This window comes from Cryptomeria japonica, chromosome 3, assembly GCF_030272615.1.
Source record: "Cryptomeria japonica chromosome 3, Sugi_1.0, whole genome shotgun sequence".
Lineage (NCBI taxonomy): Eukaryota > Viridiplantae > Streptophyta > Pinopsida > Cupressales > Cupressaceae > Cryptomeria > Cryptomeria japonica.
Genome location: NC_081407.1, coordinates 463011294 through 463036810, shown reverse-complemented (window position 1 = coordinate 463036810; position 25517 = coordinate 463011294).

Below are 25517 nucleotides of genomic sequence, written 5' to 3'. Positions count from 1 at the left end.
TATGTGGAACCCCTTCCTTGATCAATCATTGTAGATTCATGCTTTGACTTTAGCTAACTTTTTAGTGTATGTTGTTACACATTACTTTCTTATGATGGTTAAATATTATTATATTGGAATATTGACATGGACTGACACATTTATGTTATGCGTTTTGCGAAATTAATTATTAAATCTTAAATGTTTAATTAGATTAAATGTGTTTTTATGCATTGGTAAATAAAAGGAGATTAAGTTAAATAGGACCCCTATGGTGATTAATCAATAAATCAAATTGTTTAATTCATGTTTCTAGCAAATTTGATTTACAGTATTTTTAAATTGGGAACTAAATCATATGTATGCATTTTGGAAAAAGAGTTTAATTGGAAATTGGAAAGTTAAAATCTATCCCTCATTAACATATTGAAATAGAATTGTTAGTTTTAATTTATTTGATAAATTAAATGAAGGAAATAAATTATTTATGAATATTAATTTTAATTATAAATGATTTTTATGGGTTAAAAAAAGAAGTTTAAACTAAAATAGATTTTAGGTCAAAAATCTCATATAACCTATTTTTTTGATAATTTGGGGGAGTTGTTTTTTTGGATGAAGAAAATATGGGTACATTTGGTATCAAAGCCAAGGTTGCAAACACTGGGATCTCTGGTGTAGCTTATTCCCTTAGTTGGTGTGAGGTGTATAGCCTTTATGTTGTATGATTGTCCTCTTGTTGTATGCGTGTGATTGAGGCATAGGATCTTGAAGATCTTGAGGACTCGTGCTTTGTTCTTTTTGCTTATTCTTTCAAGCAAATCCTAATTGTGTGTAACATGTGTGTTCGCACCTTGCTTTCACCTTCTTGATGTTGGTGCTTATTGAGTGATTATATGTGCTCTAATTGCTTATTAGATATCTTGGTCTATGATTACTCTTATAAAGAGAGAGTCATATGTACCTCCCTTATTGATTGTTGTATTCTATAGACTAACCCATTGGGTTGGACAGTGCTTGTCTTGAATCTGAAAGTATGAAATGTGCTTGTATTATGATTATGATATGGCGTAGTGTCATGATCTTGAAGGACTTGTATGGTAGATGTTGAGTGCATGAGATGTAGTGAATTGAATGTATATCATCCTTCCTCCTCTTTCTCTCTAGAAATTAAAATGTTTGCTAGATGTGTATCTATCACTTGTGTAAGTTTTCTAATTATGAGAGAATAGTTGTGACTTCTTGAACCCTTGTGTGAGCCTAACGATTCTACTATGCATTTAGATAATAAGGGGCTTTGGGTTAAAAAGATCATGATGGATATTGGGAGGAAATTATATGTTTTTCATAAAGGAATTCACCATGTGTATTGTAGGAGTAACATAATGAATTTCTATCTTAGGTAATGTGTGATAATGTACGAACATTTGATATGTGAAACTAACTTGTTTGTAATAAGATGTGAAAAGGGATCATGTTATAGTGGCTAGGGGTGCAATGATGTGTTTTCATAAAAGATTTCATTATGTATTTCATAATACCGACTCAAATAATGACCTATTTGAACAATACAATAATGTACCTGCTTTTGGATATATATAATTGACTTATTATGAATAGAAGGTGCAAATGAAAACCATGTTTGATGTGCATGCATAAATATGTATTATTTAGTTGATAGCTCCTCTTTCACCTTCTTCTTGTATTTTGATTTCAATGAAAGGTTGTGAATAGCGGTGTATTTCATATTAATTAGGATAGTAAGTGTTTCACAAAAGGTCTTGCATAAAAGAAAAGATTGTCTGTCTTGATTTCATTTTTGGAAAATTGGGGCATTTAGTTGCATCCATAATATTTGGAAATGTCATGATTGGCCAATTGGCATTCTTTTAAAATGGTAGTGAAATGAAAACCATACAATAAAGATGATAGGCATATAGTGAGAAATTTAAGCATGTTTGTGTGATCTTGTTGATTTTGTGCATATGTATGAAATGGGTTGACTATAAAACTCACTTCACCTTCTCCCTACCTAGTTATAAGATTCTTAGAGATGCTACTAAAGAATGCATTGATTTAAATAGAATGTATATAAAGTATATGAAATTGTATTTTTGTATTTTGGCTTCATATTGAAAGATGGAAGTCTTAAGCTTTGGGAAGAAAATTTGCATGATTAGTAATGTGAATATGAATGCTGAGTGGAATTAGTGAAAGATATAGGAATGATGTTACTTCCTTATTTAATTTGAATTGTAAAGAATTAGAGTACTTGTATCTAGAAATAAATTCTATACATTTACTCATGTGGGAAACATAATAAAGACCTTCCTTGAGTAGATGATAGTGTTACTGAAAATTACTCCCCGTAAATGTGAATAATTCGGTACTAGTGCTTTCGTTGTGTATTGTGAGAAACCAGTGCTTGCTATGTGTGCCCATGGGATAGTGAAGAAATTAACCATGGAGGATATGTTTACTTGTGAGTATGGGGAAACCATACTATTTATGTGATGTTGCATATTTGTTACCCTACTGAGTGCCAACCCACAGGTTGTTGACAATTAAGTATGTGAAGGGATGGTATCAGAAGTCACCATTCCTCAAATAGTATGGATCGACGTACGAGTAATGGTGGCACGAAGCGACTTTAGCTTCTCTAATTCGAGGAAAAATATAGTTATATAACGAAACTATATTAAAGGTGTACTCAATACTTTCCCTTTTTGATGAACCAACTTATATGGTTTATGTGTGCCAACCTATCCCCCACTATTATTGAGCATATTGATGGTAGTTCTTGAGCATATTGATGGTAGTTCTTGAGCATATTGATGGTAGTACTTGAGCATAGTGATGGTTTGTCTTGGAGGATCTTTTACCTTGTCTTCATGAAAGTATGTTATTTCCACATGAGTTGCCAGTTGGTAGGCGTTGGTAGACATGTGGATGGACCCTAGCCATGTATACCTCTGGCTTACGGCGAGTATACTGAGAGGTACGTTGCTTTGTGGGGCCTGACCTACGCGTGCCATTTTACGCGAGGTATACTGCCATGTGGGATACGTCCATTGATGCCTTCTCCGCTTGGAGTATTGCCATGTTGTGCTGAGACACGATGCGGGATGTAGTAGAAATTACCATGCGGCCTACCGACTTTGTTTAGGGTAGAGCCATGTTGTGTGACGACGTGATGCAGGGTGATGTCGAGGTGCACACTACCATGCCATGTGGATGTGTGACTAGGCCGCACCACATGATGAGCTATTGTGATAGCTAGACGATTGTTCTCTCCTTGTTGGTGGCTAGATTCTAGTCACACAATGATGTTATGTGCAATTATGATATTCTTATTTATTTCATATGTAGACCAATAATTTATTCTATTTTGACTTTGAAGGTTTAGCCATGATATTGTGATCTTTTGCTTACTTGATTTGGTGTTGCAATTCCATGGATATTTCTTGCCTTGTTGTTGAAATTGATGATTTATTATCTTTATTCATTTGTATCTTGGTGGCTAAATTGGTTTATCCTTATTGTTTTTGTATGCTAGTCTTGTGTTGAAATGTGAATTCCTCTCCAAGGATGTATGAGGCGGTCTTGGTTGAGTGTATATGAGGAAGTAAATGTAGGGAACCTTGAGGATGGGGGTATGTGAGGTTGTGATGCAACTAGGATCCACTACCTACCTTTGTGTGGTGACTATCTCTTGGAGGCTAACCACCTTACTCAACAAGGGATGGTCACAAGGATCTTGTATGGAAGGTATCACCGCTATGTATGTGCCCTAGAACCATCAAGCCCTTGAGTGAGATGTTGGATATATATGATTATGTATTTTGTTCTGAGATCAAGCACAAAGATGTTGATCATGCATGTTATCTATGACCAAGCATTATACATGCTCACATGTGCCCTTGTGAGTTGTACTTACCAGTAATGTGGATGGATATTTATGTGTTAAATATGGAGTAAAATGTGTAATTTGTCACTATGTGATGGGGCATAAACATTGAAAAGGTTTTAATATGCCCGACAAGTGTAAGCAATTGTGTTATATATGTTTCTTATTTCATGAATGTTGACATGGTTATAGAATTTAAATTTGAATCTATTTCTATGTGATAATATATTAGGAAGAGGTTGGAACGGTAAAATAAATTGATCATGATGGCATGTTTTTCTTGTCATAGTTAGTAGATGAGTGCGATAATTTGTTGTTTACCTCAATTAATGCATAAATTTGGTGTGATTAAAGGAAGAAAATTATTGTTTCACTGCCATGATTATAGATAGCTCCTAGAATGATAAGAAATGTATGAATTTGGATGTATCTTGCTAATGGATGATTGCATTCGTAAAGGATTTAGCAATAATGTTTCATTTATCTGTGAAAAGATACATATGTGCAATTTGATATTTTTTAAATAAGTTTCAAGGATAATGTGTGTTGCATGTTTTCCTTCAAGCCTTATGACTTCTAGGAGTAAGTCGGAACCTAGGGGGGAGGATGTAGTACCCCTGCCCTAATCAGACTTTTTAAACCCAGTTTGACCTTGGTTGACTTTTTAGTGGCTTACTTGGATGGTTGATATACCATGTTGTGATGTTATATTTAGGTATTATGCTTGTTGTGTATATTAGTGAATATTGATGACGCATTGATTCTTATGTATGATTAGTTGGTCATTTGATTCGTGTTATTAACCCTGGGCTAACACTTTCATTGAATATATATATGTGGAACCCCTTCCTTGATCATACATTGTAGATTCATGCTTTGACTTCAACTGACTTTTAGGTGTATGTTGTTATGCATTACTTCCTTATGATGGTTAAATGTTATTATATTAGAATATTGACATGGACTGACACATTTATGTTATGCGTGTTATGCATTTACAAAATTAATTATTAATATTAGTTTTTAAATTATATTTTCATATATTTGAAAATGTATGTGATTTGGATAAATTAGAATAGATAAGTTATGTTGAAAAAGAAATGGAAATTGATTGTTTTATTTTGAAAAATAAATATCAATTTTAATTAAGTAATATATAAATTAAATTATATTTTATATGTATAACATATAAATATAATTGTATAAATGAGATTTTGGTTTAAATTTATTGTGAAGTATTGATATTTATCTTATGATGTAAATGGAAATATAGTTGAATTAGAAAACCTTGGCCGATTTATATTTTAAACAAGATGGACAAATTGTTATCAATTTAGATCAATGAAAATGCATGTTTAATTACTGTATTCACATTTATTTCGAAACTCCAAGTCCCTTGTTGAACGTATCTAACGATGTCACGTGGTTGCCTTCATGGTTGTTAGTGTGTCTTGTCATGGATAGGCAGTTGTTTAACCTCATGTGAGGGCTTGTTTGGCCAAGTGGTTTTCTATTGCTTGAACTCTATATACTAGTCCTTGTGTATACTTTGGTTTTGGGAGTTCGTTTGATTGTGGTTAAGTGTCATACGGGAGAGTGGCTTTCAAGTGGGGGACGCACTCAAAGTGGTAGCATGGTAACCCATTGAAAGTGTGTCTAAATAAGTGATAACTTAATAGTATATTAGGGGATTTGGTAGATGAAAACACTAAGTAAGATAATTATTCCTCACTCATGAGTTGAGTGCTAGTACAGACTCAGGATGCAGTGAGAAGGCTTGGAATGGCAAACCAACAACCTTGTCTTCATGAAAGGATGTGTTGGGTCCACATGAGACTTGGATGGGGGCCAGAGGTTCGGGAGAGGTTGCCAGGGTAACCATACCAAGCTATGTGATGACACTCATCTCTTATGTACACTAGTGTGCAGTTTGTGTTGTTTTCGCTAGGAGCACTATTGTGGAGTCATATCTGATTACTTATGCCTTTGAGAGTACTTGATATTCATGTTAGACCATGGGATTCTTATCATGGGTTGCGAGGATTTAGTTTTGCTGGTGCTCCAGTTGTTATTTTGTATTTGCTCCATTTCATATTTCAGATGGATCCTCTTTCTTCTTCTTGGATCATTCTTGTACCTTTTGGACCGATGTGGTCATATGTAATATTTGTTTCTGTACGCCTTGATGGCAGGATGTAATGATGGGGTCATATGTATTATTTGTTTCTGTACGCCTTGATGGTGGGATGTAATTGATGTGAACCTTATGTATTCTTCACCCTATTATTTATTAGAGGGGTCTTGCAGTTGAAGCAGACCCGAAGATGTAACCCATTAGGGGTGAACTTCAATATCAATTTGGTGTTGTGTAGTGTATGTGTTCATTTGGTTCCTTTTTATTTTGGATGTATGAATGGCATTATGGTTAAAATGTATAATGTAGATTATATGATATTAATCTTAAATGCATGTTTGAAGTTATCTTGTTAGATGTAGTAATATGGATCATGAAGAATGTAGGTTTAGTGAAATGCAAAGTATTTATTATCTTATTATGCAAACAAAGCATGTATGGAAATAAAATGTATGGCATGTGTTTTAATTTAAGATTGGATGTAATGTATGGTTAAATTGTGATGAATGAACTTAATCATGTCACCTATATTTTAACCTATTGAATAAATTTAACCATTGATTAAGTATAATTATGTTATTAAGTTAATCAACTTAATTGGAGTAATTAGAATGAGTTGAGTTAGTGGTGAACCAAGTAACCATGTTGGGAAACCCCTTAGGTGTTAGTTAAGTCTTCTATTGTGTAATCTGAACTTAATGTTAACTCAATTTATCATTAAACTAATTAAAGTTAAAAAAAATAAAAAATTGTTTACACTCTTATCTAGTGTTTTAGTTTTATTCCTTCAGGGTTGTCCTGGTGGGGCATTACATGGATCACGGAGATGGGCTATGAGGTTGATGCTGAGACCTTGGACTTATATGCCAAGACTCTCATTAATGCCCCGATAGATGAGAAGGAGAAAACTTTTGGGATAACAAAGCAGAAGGAATTCGAAGTTCAGATAGGTTTCAACAAGAAGAAAAGGGAAGGAAAGATAAATAAGGCTAGGGAAGTTGTACAGATGATGTCTTCTGAAATCAAGTAGATCATTGGCTTAGCAGAAGGGTGATATTCGACAACGATTCAAGCCTCACCAGCAACAACAACTGGCAAAGGTGTAGTGAAGAGAAAGAAACCAAAAACATTTATTGCACTTGTTGCTTCTGGGTCTGATATAGAAGAAGAACCCTCTAAAATCCCCAAATCATACATCAGGATATAGAGGAAGAAACCCGAGGAAGGGAAACAACAAAAAGCAAAGGTTACCCCTCCGGCAGCCCCAAAGAAAATTTTGAAGGAAAGGAAACCCACAGAGAAGAGGAAACTGGTTAAGGAGTATATTTCTACTCCTGACAAGAAGAAGAAATCAAATATAGATAAAACTCTCGAAAGCAATAAGAGTATTTAAGTCATTCCTCCTCTCTCAGTTGGTGAATTTATTGATCAAATAACTAAAGATGGATTTTGAGTAGTATCTAACATTACTATGTACATATGGATGATAAGGAGAAAGAAGAGATTGAGGAAGCAACTTTGTTATACTTAGATATATATAAGAAGGCATTAATTGAGATTGAAAAACAAATTCCAGAAGATTTGTACAATAAACTAGATGCTAGGAGATTATCTGTGGTAGAAGAAGATAAACATATAAAGATGCACAAGTTATTAACTGTTTATGGAGCTATCATAGATGGTGAGATGCAATAGTGTCTGGAATATGAAAATAAAACAATTTTTCAGAGTAAACACGGACATGTGAGTCTTATGGTTGGTAGAGAATGAAATTGTTAAGGAGACCCACGAGGCATGGGTAAAATTCTTTGTAGATAAACCTGATTTCTATACTCCATCGATATTCTCTCCTAAGTCTAGTTTTCAAGACATATCAGTTGATGGTAAGGGAAAGGGTATGTTAGGTATGGATACACCGGTTTTAGATCATAAACTAACAGAGGATATCCCTCCAGCAAAACCACCTGTACATAATGTAGAGAAACTGGTAGATAACATTGAAACTGCACATGCACCAAACACTACGATCATGGGGGCGGAGTGAAAAGGAGCGGGAATCCCAAATTTCAAATTGGGGAATGGCGGAATTCCTGGGGAAGGTGGATTTCCTGGAGATTGTAGTTTTTATGGGATCAGAACTAGCAAATAGGAAGGAGGACAGGCATCTCAAGGGTCAGAAGAGGACAAGGAAAAAGAAAAACCGGGAGAGGACAAAGATTCAAAACCCGAGGACCCACACGACAGAGGTAAAGGTAAAAAATGTTCTTCGCTCTTTGGAGTGAAGCCGTTGGCTAAATCTGGGCTTTCACAAGTTACAAATATCTCAGACCCAGCCTCTGGACTGGTTGCTATCTCTGTTCCGGACAAAGTGGTTGATATGATTGTAGCTAGCTTATCCATGACTTTAGTGGGATGATTCTCTGGCTTTAGGCCTAACATCGATGATGTGAGGAATTTCATAAGGAGAAAATGGCTTGTAAAAGGTCAAAAGGACATGGTAGCGCTGCATAGAAGGTTTTTTTCCTTCGCTTTTAACTCTGAAGAAGACATGAATAAGGCTCTTTGTGAAGGCCCTTGGATGTTTGGCAAGTCATCATTGGCTCTTCAGAAATGGGCCCTGAACCTCACCCTTGACGAGTCCTTTGTTTCTACGCCAGTTTAGACGCGCCTCTCGGGTCTCCCGCTGGAATATTGGAACGAGGAAGTTTTCAAGGGTATTGCAAAATCCTTTGGAGAACTCCTGACAATTGACCCAATGACGGTGGCTAAATCAAGGTTAGTCTTTGCTCGCATATGCATAAATGTTAGTCAAATGATGGATATGCCTCAATCCATAGAAATCATATCTAAACTTGGAAAATGGTCCCAAGCTATTGAATATGAATCTCTTCCGTTTGCCTATTTCCATTGCAAAAAATCGGGGCATTGGGCAAAATCATGCCCGCTCAAGAAAAGAAAGGAAAGCAAGACTGATAGCAATATCAAGAACAAAAAGATTTGGCAAACAATAAATAAAAAAGGAGACCCATCAACAAAGTGTAACCAAAATAAGGATGTAACAGATTTAGTGAATGAAGTCAAGAGGACTAGGAATAGCAATAATGATAAACAAGATTGTGTCTGCTCTAACAACCAACCAAAGAGCTCTAAAGAAGTAGAGCAAGGAATTGAGTTGAACAATAAAAATAACCCAGAGGACTGGGAGGCTGGATCTGTTAGTCAGGAGAAGGAAGAAACCATTCCAGCCTCTTCATTCTCAAAATCGGTCGAGGAAAACTTTAATGAAGCTCAAGACCCTTCTGACATTGAGCCCTTATTGCTTTTAACTAATGGAAGCCCAAAGCCTCTTCTTTGTAAAACCCCTTCTCAAAGTGTGGTAATGGATATGCTGGAAGGGAATCTTTGAATTCTCGGTTTGAGAGAAGGAAAAATGAACAAGGAGGAACTCAATGGAGGAATCTCAACCAGAAGAAAGAACAAGAAAAAGGCAGATGTTAGAAGTCAGAACAAAAAGCAGGGAAGGCCATCCCTAAAACATCAAAGGGAACAGGAAAGCTGGAAGAACCATGCTGATGGAGCATAGTGTTATATTGAGTCAGCCCTATCCCCAGTTAAAGTATGAAGATAATATCTTGGAATATCAGAGGACTGAATGCCCCTCATAAGAAAGATGTGTTATGAAACATCATTAGAGATCATAAATCGGATGTGATCCTCGTACAGGAAACCAAGATGTCTAAGGAAAAAGTTGAAAAGATTAGAACTTTCAAGGAAAATGGGGTCATAGGATCTAACTCGGAGGGAGCTTCTGGAGGAACTACGATTTTTTGGAACCAAAAAACAATAAAAGGTAAGGAAATCATCTATGCTTTTAATAGGAACTCTGTTCAGCTTGAGCATATTAAGGACAACTTTGTTTGGGTGTTATCTAATGTCTACGCGCATAACACCCAAACCGGGAGAGTTAAATATTGGAAAAGCTTTGCAGACGACAAACTCAAGTTTGTTGATCAAAGCTAGATTATTATGGGAGATTTCAATACTTTGCTCAAAGAGGAAGAGAAGATGGGAGGTATCCCTTTACAACTTGATGGGAAACAAGACCTTATGGATTTCATAAATGATCAAGCTCTCATTGATGTGGATCTCCAGGGTATTAATTACATCTGGACCAATAGTAGAATCGAAGCTGATCTGATTCAAGTTAAGTTAGATAGATCTTTAATTTCTCCTGACTGGTTTTCCAAGTATAGCTGCTCCCTTGCTTCTGTTATCAAAATTGGGTTAGACCATTACCCCATCTCCTTTTCTGCCAACTCTTTTTTGACCAAGAGAAACTTCCCTTTCAGATTTGAAAAAGCTTGGCTTTCCCATCCTTCTCTGGAAGCTCATATTGCTGAATGGTGGAATTCTAAAGTGGAGGGTACGACTCTTTTTAGAACTGCCAAAAAGCTCAATATCCTAAAAGCTAAAATTAAAATATGGAACAAAGAGATTTTTGGGGACATATTCAAGAGCAAAATTCAAGTGAAAACTAAAATAAAGGAAGTTCAGGATAGAATCCAAGAGGCTGGGCTCTCTAAAGATCTTAGGATGGCTGAAAATGCTCCATTATCTAAATACCACACCATCATTTCTAATGAAGAGACGTTTTAGAGACAAAGATCCAGAGCCTTGTTCCTGAAGGAAGGTGATAAAAATACTCGGTTCTTTCACTTAACTGCTCTTAAGCATAGAGCAGCTAACAGAATATCCAGATTATCCTGTAATAAAGGCATCCTAACATAGGATAACGATATTAGGAAGGAAGCTCTCGAGCATTTCAGCACCTTGCTGGGAGATGTGGATAACCTGGATATCAGCAATCAAAACACCCTTTTACAAGCTATTCCTTCTATCCTAACTGAAGCTGATAACAACCTTTTATCCCGTATTCCCTCTAATCTGGAAATCAAAAAGGCAGTGTTCTCCTTTCAGGGTGATAAATCCCCTAGACCAGACGGTTTCCCAATGTTTTTCTTCCAAAAATTTTGGCACATAGTGGAGGCTGACATCTGCAATGGTGTTAAAGAATTATTTGGCTCTAGAAGACTCCTTAAGGAACTGAATGCCACCTTCATTGTCCTTATCCCAAAGATCCCCAGAGTTGATTCTCTCAACAAGTTTAGACCTATTAGCTTGTGTAACTCTGTATACAAGATTTTATCCAAGGTTCTGACTTCCAGGTTGTTGGAAATTCTTCCAAAGATTATCTCTGTCCAGCAGAATGGCTTTGTCCCTGGAAGATAGATTTTGGATTCCATTATATCCGTTCATGAAAATATCCACTCTGTGAAAGTGGCGAATAACCAGGGCTTCTTCCTAAAGTTAGACATGGCTAAAGCTTTTGATAGAGTGAATTGGCAGTTTCTCCTTAGAATCATGAAAGCGTTTGGTTTCGGTGACAAAGTTATTCAGCTCTTTTCTCAACTCATGGAAACTTCCTCCTCTGCTGTTATAGTCAATGGTTCCCCGTCTAGTTTCTTCAACAGCTCTAGAGGTCTTAGACAGGGGGACCCCATATCCCCCATCCTGTTCACTATTCTAGCTGAATGCCTGGGCAGATTTATTCTTAAAAATGTGGAAGATGGCAATCTTAGGGGTCTGAAACCTTCTTCTTCCAATGTTGTTTGTTCTCATGAACAATTCATTGATGACTCTATTACCATGGGGGAAGCCACCATTTTGAAAGCTAAAAATATGAAGAATATTCTGAATACTTATGAATCTACCTCTGGCCAAAAAATCAACTGGGGTAAAAGTTCTTTGTTCTTCATCAATACCCTGGTCCAAAGGCAACTAAGGACTGGAAGAATTCTTGGCTGCAATATTTTTGAGCTTCCCTCTACTTATTTGGGGCTTCCTCTATGTCTCAAGCTTGAGGATTCCTTCTGGAATAAGCTGATAGACAGACTTAACCTAAAACTTGCTGGTTGGAAAGGGGTTGTCCTTAGTCAACCGGGCAAAATTACTCTGCTCAAAGCCACTCTCCAAAATCTTCTTGTTTATGCTCTCAGCTTGTTCAAAATCCCCACAAAGTTTGCGGAAGCCATTGAAAGAATCCAAAAAAAGTTCCTTTGGTTGGGGGTGGAAGTCAAAAATAGAATACCCCTTATTGCCTGGAGTAAAATTTGTTCCCCTAAGGCCTAAGGTGGGTTGGGCTTAAGGAACATTGGTTCTATGAATAAAGCTTTATTAGCCAAACAAATATGGAGATTGAAAGGGGAGGAAAGAGAATGGAACTCAATATGGAAAAACAAATATCTCTATATGCAACCTTCTGAGGAAGAATTCCTTGATAATTCTTTCATTGTTCAAGGATCGGCTATATGGAATGTTGTTCAATCTGCTAAAAGCTGGGCTGTTGCTGGCAGAACTTGGAACCTTGGGGATGGGAGGAGAATAAGATTTTGGGAAGATAGATGGATTTTGGATAAACCTATGGAGGAAATCCCAATCCTTAAAGAATGGAAAGACTGGTTCAAAAGCAGGTTTGGTGAGCTGGTCAGAGATTACTGGAGAAATGGGAACTAGATTGATTTTAGCCAGTAGTGTCCGGGGCTCAAGTTCCTTCATATTGCTCTCTCTGCTAAAATCCCTAGAGACAACAAAGATGACAGATTGATATGGAGGGAAACCCTGGATGAGAAATATTATGTTTCCTCAGTTGTGGCCATTCATAATGATCCGGTGGATGAAATTCCCATCTGGGCTAAAGTCTGGAACAAGAAGTTAGTTCCAAAGGTTAATATCTTCTTTTGGATTTTCATCCAAAATAAGGTTTTAACCCTGGACAACCTTCACAAAAGAGGTATTGTTTTTCCTAACAGGTGTTCTCTTTGTTGTAGGGAAGAAGAGATGGCCTGCCATATTCTCAATCAATGCACTTTTAGTCAGGATATCTGGAAAATCATCTTAAGCAGGTGGAACCTGAGCTGGGTTTTCCCGAACTCCCTTGGGGATTCCTGGCAGCAATGGCAATGCCCTAATTCTAATCCTAAAATTATGGAGACTTAGAGACTTACTCTGCTGATTATTATCTGGAATATCTGGAAAGAGCGCAACAATAGGATTTTTAGGGATAAAAGGGCTATTCCTGAAGTGGTGGCAGATAAAAATTTTAGGAGTATTTTTGAATGCCTCTATGGCACTGATCATGGACCTGCTGCTAAAGATGACTTCAAAGACAGGTGGAACCTCACTACCACTACTACCAGCAAGGAGACAAGAAGAGAAGGTCTCGTCTGGTGTTTTCCTCCTCAGGGGTGGATTAAGGCTAACTTTGATGGGGCCTCTAAAGGGAATCTGGGTAAAGCTGGATATGGGGCATTGTTAGGAATTTTGCTAGAAGTTGTTTAAAGGCGGTGGCTGGTCCTTTGGGGAATCAAACTAGCCATTTTGTCGAAGCCTCAGCTGCCCTGAACACCTTAATTATAGCCAAAAATCTTAATTATGATAAATTATGGCTTGAGGGAGATTCACTTAATATTATTAAGTGTTTTAAGGAGGAGTCGAAGCCTTCTTGGTCAATTGAAAATATCATCATGAAAGCTAGGGAGATCATTGCAAGTTTTAAAGAAATTATTATTCAACATGCCTTCAGAGAGCAAAATAGTGTAGCAGATTGTTTAGCGAATATAGGGGTTTACTCTGACTCCCAATCGATTTGGCATGAGGATGGTCTCAATTTAAACATTAAAGAGTTCCTTAGAAAGGACCATCATATGGGGAGAGAAGGACATCATAATCATGACAAGTAAAAAGAATAATTTATGCCTTGATGGAAAGGTCATCATTACTTGGCAAAGCGACAGATCTCTAATAATCTTTAATAATTTTCCGCACGCTTTGTGGGTAACCCGGTTCAAAATCTCGAGCAACATCAGGAAAGAAGGGCTTAATTTGTTGAGAAACAGAGCAGATAGCCTGAATCCGAAGATGGGAGGAGACCTAAGGAGGGAGGAACCAGACAATACGTCGACTTGGAAAGCGATGCCAAAAGTGTGGGTGAAACTGGAAAAGGGTTCTCTCACCAGCTTCATGGAGAAGCTCGGGGACTATGACAAAGGTAGGGTAAACCTCTCCGTTTCCAAGATTTCTGAAAACTGGTCTAATGGCTCCTTTAAAATATATGGAGTTAAGTTTAAGCTGGATGTTGGGCTCATATCTACTGTGACTGGCATGCCCCACACTGGGCTTAATTTCTTTTGAGACCTTAAAGTCTCCAACAATGCGGTCAATCTGTTCCCGCAGAAAGAGAAAGAGAGGGTTAAAATCAGCAAAGCCACTAGGGGCTACTACGAAGCTGCAAATATCAAGAAACTGTGGTTGGGTTCTGAATGCAATTATGGAATACATCACAGTTGAAGGTCATTTCTGCAGGGCCCACACCTACCACTTTGTTCTCTTAAACCATTTCAGACACGACAAAAAGGTATCCCTGCCCTACTACCTTTTTAGGTCCCTTTCGAGGTCCCTCAATAAACATAGGAAAAACCCTTCCAGCCCGATTCTCCATTGCGGGCTTTTGCTGCTCATCTATGAGCATTGCAAAACCCTCGCCCTGCTGGAAAATAAGAGGATTTCCGCCTCTCCAGGTAAGAGAAAGATGGAAGGAAGAGACTCCATTAAGGAGAAGGCATCCTCTAGCAAAAAAAGAAAATGTGTCCTTGGGATGGAAACAAAGGAAATTGAAAAGGAAAGCAACGAAATGGAGATGGATGCCTCCAACGGTGAAGACAGCTGGAACGATGAGGAGCTGGGTAATGAGGAAGAAAGTGGTGATAATGAGCCTAGTCATGAAAGCCCTATCCTCAGTGATTGCCCTGGTAAGGCCAACAACCATTCGATGGAGGAAGTGGATTTCAAGGATAATGAGGAAACTGATGTGAATTCCGAGAGGGAAATGAACAAAGATTCTAAGAAGGACCTGACTAAGGACAGGGTTAGTGAGGATAAGGAAAGTGCAGGTAAAGGGTTAATCTTGCATAACCTCAAGAAACTCTCTGAGGCAAGAATGGATTATGACAGATGGACCTATGACCTCCTGAAGAACCTGGAAAAAAAGGGGAAAAATATAGATGAGAAGAGGGAGGATGAAAACAGAGAGCAGATAAACTGGAAGCAGAATATGGAGGATAAGGTTAAATCGCTGGAAGATGGGAGAGAGGCAATGAAAATTATGATGGGCATTATCCCGAGTATCCTTTCTGCTGTCACTAAAAACCTGGAGGATATCGCTAAGGTCTTTGATCATACCCGCTCTCCAAAACTGGTTGTGGAACTTGACTTGGATGAAGAGACTATCCAGACTGGTAGCGGTGATGCTACTCCAGTTGGTGGCATTGCGAAGAGGACCAGGGCTAGTGTCAAGAAAGTTGTGGCCGCTTCTGCAAAGGATCTCCCTAATCTCAGGGATAACATCAAAGAGTTGCATGAAATTAGCAACACCCTGGCAAATGCCCTCGAAAAAATCAACTAGTTTCTCTTCTGGAATCGAGATGGCTTGTTGGCATTGTGGGCCTTTTTCTGGTTTTCTTTGGTTTTCTGTTGGCTTTTCGTTGGACTGTTCCTTTTTGTATCTCGTCGCTTTTGTTGTTTAAGTTCTGTTTGTAAAGGGTTTCGGGCCCCCTTCAAAACTTTCTTTTTCCTTAATCAAAAACATTGAAACTGCACAGGATAAGCATGATACATCGGAACAAAACATTTCAGATGTAGAGGTCATTGATGTGGATACATAAAATAAACAGGATGAGGATATTGAACCTCCGGCAATAAATGTACATATAGAAGAGGCTAAGGTTGAGCAGGTTACTGCACCAAGTGGTGAAGCCATCGGTGCTAGTCAACAGGTTGGAGAGTCCAGTCATTCATTGTTGGCACTTGGTTCATTTAGTTAAGTTGATTTTGGATAGAAGAATATTGAGCAACTGAGCAATTTTGAATTGATGTTTGTTGCAGCTCATAAGTTAAGGAAGGAAGGATCAGAAGACAAGCAAGTCATTGAGCAGGCCATCCCTATTTTGCAGCAGCTTGCACTAGAGTATAAGGTAGATCAAATTGGAAGCCCATCTGACAAATTGAAAGGTTTGACAGAGCACATTTCCAAAGAGTTTAAAACTCTTCAACAGGTATCAAACTGGCAGTTAATAGAGAGGTACAATGCAGCCAGATTGGTAACTTGTAATAATATGATTATATCTTATAAGACTAGTCTAACTGAAGAATTAAAAAGGATTGATGAGGCTCTCATTCATTGTAGTCATATATACCGGTCTTGCTCTAATACATCACATTTAACAACAGACCTAGATAGTAAAATAAAAGAGGATAGGGAGAAAATTGAACAACTACTAATCAATTTTGATGGTACCGAGTCATTGACCAACTTCGTTGATGGTCAAATTTTTCTTTTTGAATATGAGATTTTAGCCTTGGAGAAGAAGAAGGACTGAATCATCCATTTAGAGGATTGGTTAGTCCTTGATTAAATACCTTATTGCTTCATAAGAGAGAGTGTATAGAACAGATGGGAAAGCCCACACCGATAGACCTAGCCGAGTTAGAAATTCATGATTATTTGTTGAATGGGCTAGTATCAATTTTGAGTACCTTGTTCAATCCGGCTGGGACACTTACTTGGCATATTTGAAAGATGCTTATCCAAACATTTTCAAGCATATACAGATCCGGTAATCACAGTTTTGCTTTCATTCTTTCATTCTTTATGTACCCCAACTTTGTCATTAATGCCAAAGGGGGAGAGGTTGATGTGAAAAATGCTAAGGGACATAAGAAGTAATGTATATCTCAGGGGGGAGCAGGGTCAATTTTGGTCATCAGTTTTTGGGAGGAACTGGAACAACACTTCAGCGATCCATTTTTCACATGTGTGTTGTCATCAATGCCAAAGGGGGAGATTGTTGGAAATTGACACTCATCCAGTTTAGTAGTGTTGTCATTGATGGCAACACACATCATTTTGTGTTGGACACTTAACCAACACTTGCCGGTATTCATTGTTTGGCAACTAACATACAAAGGAACCGACAATTGACAGACAAGGGAAACCGACAAACTAGGAACCGGTACATGAGGCCGACATAGGAAATTGATCCGACAGGTTTACACGACAGCGGTCAGCGACATCGGTCATGAAGTTTAATGCATTTATTTTTGTCTAGGCCAACATGCAAATAACTTGTAATATCATTGTAAACCGACACAAGGCATTTATGTTTATGTTTTGGAAGGGTATTTAAGTCAGTTTGGTTAGGTTATTTTGACATACATAAGAGATATATGTGAAGTGATATTGTTTGAGTGATCTTGATCAATAGGTTGCGAATGTAATATTTTATAGTCGGTCTTGATTATTGGTTTAGAGGTTTGGGAAGCGAAGTAAGTTACCGGTAAGGGAGGACACAGTGAAAACCGGTATAGACAGTGCTTAAACTGGAACTCATCCAACATAGTAGACACATTCTCTAAGTTCATAATTTTGTTTGTAACTCCATTTTTGGTGTTTGTAGTCAGTGAAGCTCCTTTTGTGATGAGCGATGCGCTCTAGGCTGTTAGCCTTCCTGCATGTGCATGCCCCTATTGCAATATTTATTTATTTGGCTAGTGGATAGATATTGTGGGTTACCAATCCCACCGTGGTTTTTCCTCTTTGAGGTTTTCCATATATAAATCTCTATGTTATGGTGTATGTTCTTGTGGTTGCATCATTTCTACTTGTTGTTACTCTCTTTTATGCATACTGGTTAATAAGTAAATTTATTAATAAGGGTAAAAATATAGAAATCGGTAGAACACTGATTCACCCTCGCCTCTCAGTGTTCTTGGATTCCAACAAATTTTACATAGATCTACAAAGAAGCTATCGATATAATCTCTTTAGGAAACAACATCAACAAAGGTATAATTAAAATACTTCATAAATAAGTCGATAAGTCTCTAATTAAAAAATGGAGACCTATTACTTTTCTCAATGTTTCTTATAAGATTTTAGCACTAAGTCTGGTTGACATCCTCCCTTCTTTTGTCAATAGCACTCAAACAAGTTTCATTAAAGGCAAATACATCTTGAAAAATCTCTTAACTTATTGGGAGGCCATGATTTGGAAAGGTACTCTAAGAAAAATATTAGCGTGCTTCTATTGGATCTTGAAAAGGCTTATGATAGGGTAGAATGACCATTTCTTATGATGAATCTTAAAGTCTCTAGATTCGTACATGGTTTTTGTTAAATTAAAATTTTAATGAAGGATGTTGCGACACAAGTGGATGTAAATGGATCATTATATGAGCAATTCTCTCTACAAATATCTATAAGGCAGAGATGTCCTCCTTATTTGTGATAGTCTCATATGCTATATTCTATCTTCTAACAGACTCAAACATGAGCCCTAAGATTAAAGTACTATCCATCCCTAACAATGAAGATCTCCTAAACATTCAATCTATATATGATACTGCCTTATTTGTCAAGCTGGAAGAAGATTATTTTGATAACTTAAATCAAAATTGAATATTTATTGTGGTACCTTTGGAGGAAAGTTGTCTATATTGAAATCCATGATGTTAAATTGACATAATACCCCTGGAATGGTTTCTTAAATATGATTTATGATGGAAAGGTCCCAACAAGCAAGTTAAATGCCTGGGTATCCCTTTACTATTAATTCATGTTTGAAGGATATTTTAAGTGGATTGAAATCAAAATAGACAATAAACTAGGCAACTAGAACAAACAATACCCATCTTTGGCAAAAAGAAATTAAGTTTGCCAAAAAATTATTTCATCCTACTGCCTACACTATTCCTCTGTGTAGTTATTCAACAACTATCAAATAAATAAAATCTAAAAGAAGATCAGACAATTCTTATGGTCTGATGATAAATGAATTAATAAGAAGCATTCAATTAAATGGGAATGGTGTTGTTTAAACAAGGCCCAAGAAGGTGTAGGCTTAAAAGAAATAAAAAATATAGGAGCCTTAGCTATCAAACATATTCTTAAATTCCTACAAAAGAATGAGCCCTGGAAGATCCTAGTTACTTGACTACTATCTAATTAGCTATACAAAGATAAATTAAGCATGGAAACATCTTCCCCTATCTGACTTATTATTTGTAAGATTCACTACCTCCCTATTGGATCCACTGTATTTAAAAGTTTGTAGAAAGATTGAGAACAATTAAAAATTATGATAAAAAAACAATGACCTTTAGGAAAAGGGAATAAAATATACACCTTGAAATCATTATGGTGGAACCTCTCACAAAAAGGTAAACCCCTTGCTTTACTGTAAGGATGTTCAACAAAAGACTAGTTTAAGAAAGGAATCGTGTGCTTTAAAGATATTGTTTATAAAGGTTAGTTGAGGTCATGGACATCCTTAAGTTCCATCTCATTGGAGGATAGACTCTAGACTCAAAGAATCCTATAAAATACTCTGGTTCCCAATACAATATGGTTCTAAAAATGAAATTCTTGATTCCTTCAAATGGATTGATGGTTTAGAACTACATAGAGTGAATACCAATTTTTTTTATAATCCCTTGAATGATGCCTCGGGCATGGCCAAATATCTCAAAAAGATTTAGAATCTTAATCTAGCTGATATTAAGTGGTTTGATATATTTTATTTTTTGTGGTTTAATGTGCTTGAGCCTAAGAAGGCATGCTTCAAAAGGTTACTTGTATTACAAAAACTACCTCGTTCTTTTACTTTCACTAGCATGAATGTCTATACTATTTGTATTAAGCCTGAAACTATTAGACACATTTTCTATGATTACTTATATGCTAGAGAGATATGGAATCTTTTTGTACAAACCTACGGGGTTGGGGGGACAAAGGTGGGGTGAAATGGTATAAAATTTTGTTTGGTTTTGTAAATGATTTGAGTAAATATTTTAACCTCTTTTGTCTTATTTTATTAATTGAAATACTGAAAGGAAACCAGGTAGCAGAAGACAACTTCCTACACTGAACTATTGGGAGAGTGATTGCAAAAATTTCTAAACCCTTTTACAATAATAGATTCAGGTGCACATCTAATTAAACATAAATAAATATTCAAAACAAAATAAACTCATAACACAACGTATACATGGGAAAACCCTTTCGGGAAAAAACCTACACTCCAAAAGCTAGTCTTAATTTTATTAGATCAACAACAACAATAGTTATAATACAATGCACAGAGCCAATTCTCTTCAAGAGTCTTCACACTATTACAAGATTCAGGAGTAATTCCACCAGCATAATGATGTCTTTCAACCTCTCATCAATAATAAGCCAAGGCATCATATATTTATAAAGCCGAACACGAAGTAGTAGGCTTCCATGGTTTCCAAAACCAACTTCAAAGCCTAAGAGGTAAGTTGTGTCATAAATAATATAATTACCATTGTCATGACACATTGCACATAGCAACCTTCCAAAGCACTAACACCTATCTCGTCCAAAATGGTTATCTTTCCCGGTGTAATGCAAGTTCAACATAGCAACTCCCATAACCAGTAATAGGCACTTTCCTTACCTCACACCACTCGTCAAAAGTGAACTCCACCATAAATATTAACTGCTCAAATACAAATCCAATCCATAATAGAAAACACAAGCCAAGATTCTTTAGTCAACATGAGAAATTGCCAAATCCATTTCCACTCCAAACTAGAAATATATGACAACACCTTCCCAAAATGTAGAATCTTCCAAGTGGACACCAATTTCCTAAAAAAGGATTATGCCATCTCATCATTGCCACGTAGAGTACCACCTCACCAAGAGGACCCACAAAGTGAATGGCAACTTAGGAAATTGAAAAATTAGGACAAATCAATTATTAAATAACCAATGTTAGGACTCCAAGGTTGAGACACCTTATCCCAAAAAATACTATGGTTCTTATGGAAAATGTGAAACGGGGAATGGTTCCAAGGCAGTAGGAGAACACTTACTGAGTCTATTAGAAGACTCATCTTCCATATTTTTGTGCATGCTACCATGATGATGGATATTTATAAAGATAAGTTTGTCAAACTGATGAAGAATGGTACAATGGAGGTTAATAAAATAAATATAAAGTATGCAAGACACTGGCCATTTAACAAATTAGACAACATTCCATTCCTAATAGGATGCTCAGAGTTTCAAGAAAAGTATAACAAGAAATATCTAGTTGAAACATTGTAGAAAGACTTGGGGCTACAAGAAGGATAAAAATTACTATATACCCGGATGATGAGTTCATAGTTGAGGTAGTAAGATCCAATGATGACTTATCTGATATTGATCCACCACTTGGGTGGAACTTCACACACACACACAATATATATATACATATATATATATATGTGTGTGTATGTGTGTGTGTGTGTGTGTGTGTACTTTATTTTCAGGTTTGAGGTTATATATCATGTTGAAGTGATTAGGACATTTATCTAATTATTTATTAACTAGGTCCGCAATTACTTCTTCGCTTAAGCTAAACTTGGGTACTTTTTATTATCTAGAGTTTGCTTTTATAGCATTAGTTCTAGCATGTAGTTGAGCTCAATTTAGCTCCTACTTTGCATTGCTTTAGTTCTCCTAATTTTAGCATTAAGGTTTTGCACATAGGGTTTCATTCATTCTCTGTAATTGTATTTCCAATATTGTTTTGTGCAATAATATACAATTCTCTGGTTGTTATAGAGCATACAATCTTTATTTGATCTCTTTTGTCTGATAGATGTTTTGCTTGTAGATGAATCTTAGCTCTTGTAGTTGATCATCAACTTCTACATGGTATCAGAGAAATCTATCAGGTTCTTGTCCACGTTCTTAAGGGATCCAACCTGGGGTGAATTTTTTGTGCACATTGGGCTCAAATGGAGGTTGCTATTGCGTCTGCAACAGCCAAAACCCTAAGATTGATTGTTGTTTCATCAAAATCAAAGTAGTTGAAAAATTGGGTCAAATTGGCAGAGAGCACAAAAATTGAGGTGACATACGAGGGTAGCTAAAAAAATATGGGCACTTTGGCGCAAAATGGTCACCATTGCACTCAGGAGGCCCAAAAACCCTAAAACAGTTTATCAATTCATCAAAATCAGACATCTGATTTTGAGGTAAAATTTTTTGGGGTGGTACAAATTAATGTACCACTATACAGATTTGTATCGTACTTGGTTGCATCAGCAAGCACATGTTTGCAAAATCCCACGTACGTACTTTTTTTTATAAACTTTAGGGATAAGGAAGGTACAAATTTTGTTTTGAGGGGGTGCATTGAATTTTAAAGGGGATTTTATTTATTTTTTAATAGTAAAAAAGGTAGTTTTGGTACCATCGTAATCACATGAAACATGCCCCTTTGTAGGTGTGACATTAACAAAATTGATTTTTCAATATATTTTTTTTTAAATTGGTGGCTTTTCCTAAATTTGGTGATAGCTCCAAATTTAACAAATTTGATCTTTTTAGCATATTAGAGAATATTTCGAAAGCTAGGGAATATCCTGGAAGAATATTTTTTGTAGGGGGCCTAATTTTTTTGATGACAAAATATTCTAGAAATATTTTGCTGACATCAACAGTTGACTAGTTTGACCTCCAAGCCATAAATACTTGTAGTTAGTTTTTTGCCCATAATTTCATCATATAGAGTTGAAATCAGACAAACAAGATATCATCAAAAGTTGATTCCGATGTTGATATGGTCATGGTCGTGGTTTGATCAGCTTCTACACCAATTTTGCATACCAGACCTCCAAAGTTAGCCTTCAATTTGATGCTTCCAAGGCCATATCTCGCACATTTGGACATCATTTTTTGACATCCACACATCATCAAAAAGTTCTCAGAGTCCCCTATTCGAATCTTAATTATTTTTTTGAAGAATTTTCATTTGGTACTCAAAGATCTCAATCTTGTCCTTTTTAGATTACATGCAAATCGGGTCTTTGTTTGTATTGAGTGTTTTTATTTTTTGTATCGTTTTTGGAGATTATTTTGAGGAGTGAATCATGTATAAGGGTTGTAGGTGTAATTATTGCGGGAGCAATCAACATGGGCATAAAAATGTGTCCTAATTTCTCACATGTTGCTTATCAACTCTTGCTTAAGAGTGCATTAAAATCTCAAGTTGCTTCTTCTCCATCTGTAGAGATAGTATTTGTACCTTCATTGATTGAGACACTTATTCCTATTAAGCAGGATAATTTAGTTATTTGTATTCCTGATTGGGATTCCTATTTGATAAACATTGCTTCATTGTTTGTGGAGTCTCACTTTTCAATTTTGGGAGACACTTTTGAGGGTTTCTCTCTCTAATTTGATGATAGTCACGATGCACCTATTATCACATCTTATTTGTCTTTGGAGCTTGTTCAAGATAATTTTCCCATGGTTCCTTGTTTCTCACCATCTATTGTTATTGGTTATGCTCCGAATTGGTTCATGGCATCCTCTTCCAAGGTCTTGGTGACACATGAGTAGATTTTAGAGACATCATCATCCTACATTTGGATTTCGCTTCCTACTAATTCTTATCCAAAATGGGAAGCATTCCTGCATTTGTACTTGGTTTATCTTCTTTCTAATGGGAGAAATGTTGTTTGTAGATATTGGATTGTGTTTGTCTTCAAACATTCACCATTTTTGCATGGCATTATACTTTATGAGAGGGCTATGTAGTGTCTCTCTCTCCTTCCTATGGGAGATATCTTGATTGTACTTCTATGACCAATTCAATACTTGGGGGGGACATCTTGAGTCCTTCATGCTTGTCACATGTACATTCTTTTACATTTCTTTTTCTCTCTTTTGGAGAGGAGTTTGTCCCACTGGGTTTTCTCCCTTTCTCTGCTTGTGAGAGTGACATTGCATTACATTGGTTTGTACGTGAGTACTTGATTAGGGCTTTGTTGATGTGACTATTCATGCATGCATTCATATTAGATCTTTAGCTTTTCCCTAAGTTAATCTTAAGGGGGGGTGTTGGAGTAATTAGGATATTTATCTAATTATTTATTAATTAGGTCCTTAATTACTTTATCACTTAAGCTAAACTTATATGTTTTTTATTATCTAGAGTTTGCTTTTGTAGCATTAGTTCTAGCATGTAGTTGAGCTTGATTTAACACCTACTTTGCATTTCTTTAGTTCTCCTAATTTTAGCATTAAGATTTTGCACCTCGGGTTTCATCCATCTTTTAGAAGGATTCATTCATTCATTGTAATTGTATCTCTGATATTGTTTTGTGCAATAATATAAAATTCTCTAATTGCTATAGAGTATACAATCTTTGCTTGATCTCTTTTGTGTGATAGGTGTTCTATTTGCAGATGAATCTTGGCTCTTGTGGTTGATCATCAACTTGTATATGTAGAGCCCTTAACATAAAGATAGTTGACACATACACATATATATCAATGAATTGGTTTGCAAAAGACACACACACACATGCACACACATATATGCATATGCATATGTATATGTAATATACATACACATATATGTAAATATTGAAGAGATATACACACCTTTTGATATATAAAAAATTATTTATTTCAATTAATTCCAAACTAGATTTAAATATTATGTGTGCTATTTTTGGATTCAACTATGTGAGATTCTTTTACATCAACTTTTAGATCACACTCCTTGATCCATCAATTTTCTCCTTCAACTCTCTTTTGAAATCTTGATGATGGCCAAGGAGTGTGATTTGGAATGTTGATGCAAAAGATTCTCACACAACTGAAGTAGAAACAACACAAATAATTCCAACATGGATTGTTGAAATTAGTGTCTCTAGGTTTAAATATTTTTATGGCATGTTGGGTGAGATGTACCATGGAGTTGGATCTTATTGTTATAAACTGTTTAAATAGTTTTTTAAATATTTTTTATAATGTGTAGAGTGAGAGGTATTATGGAGTCACATATTGCAACGATTCATATACTGCAATAAAAAATGCAAAAGCTAAAAAAACCATTTGATACCATTTGAAATAAACATCAATAGCAAATTTAATAAAAATATTACATTGTCACTTCCCTAGTAAGGTTGGAAGACAACCTCACCTTTGTTTGCATCTACAAAATTTACCATGGTCATCAAATAATTTTTTCCTTTTGTGATGAATGTGTTGAAAAACATAATAGATAAACAAATGCAAGTGGTGTTGTGGCCCCCAACCTCACCAGCAATAGAGCCAAAGTGCTCTATGAAATGTCCCATTGTGTATGGCATGCAAAAACAAGGTGCTCCAAGAATGGTGTGTTGGAAATGTGTCATTGATACCAAGCTATGTTTTGTTAAAGAAGGGAGTTGTTGGAAATATGATCATTGAAGTCAGAGTGAGATTGTTGAAATTATTGTCATTTGTTGATGTCAAAGTTTAGGAGATTGTTTGTTATATTGGCTACAATTTTTTGGTTGACACAATTATTACGA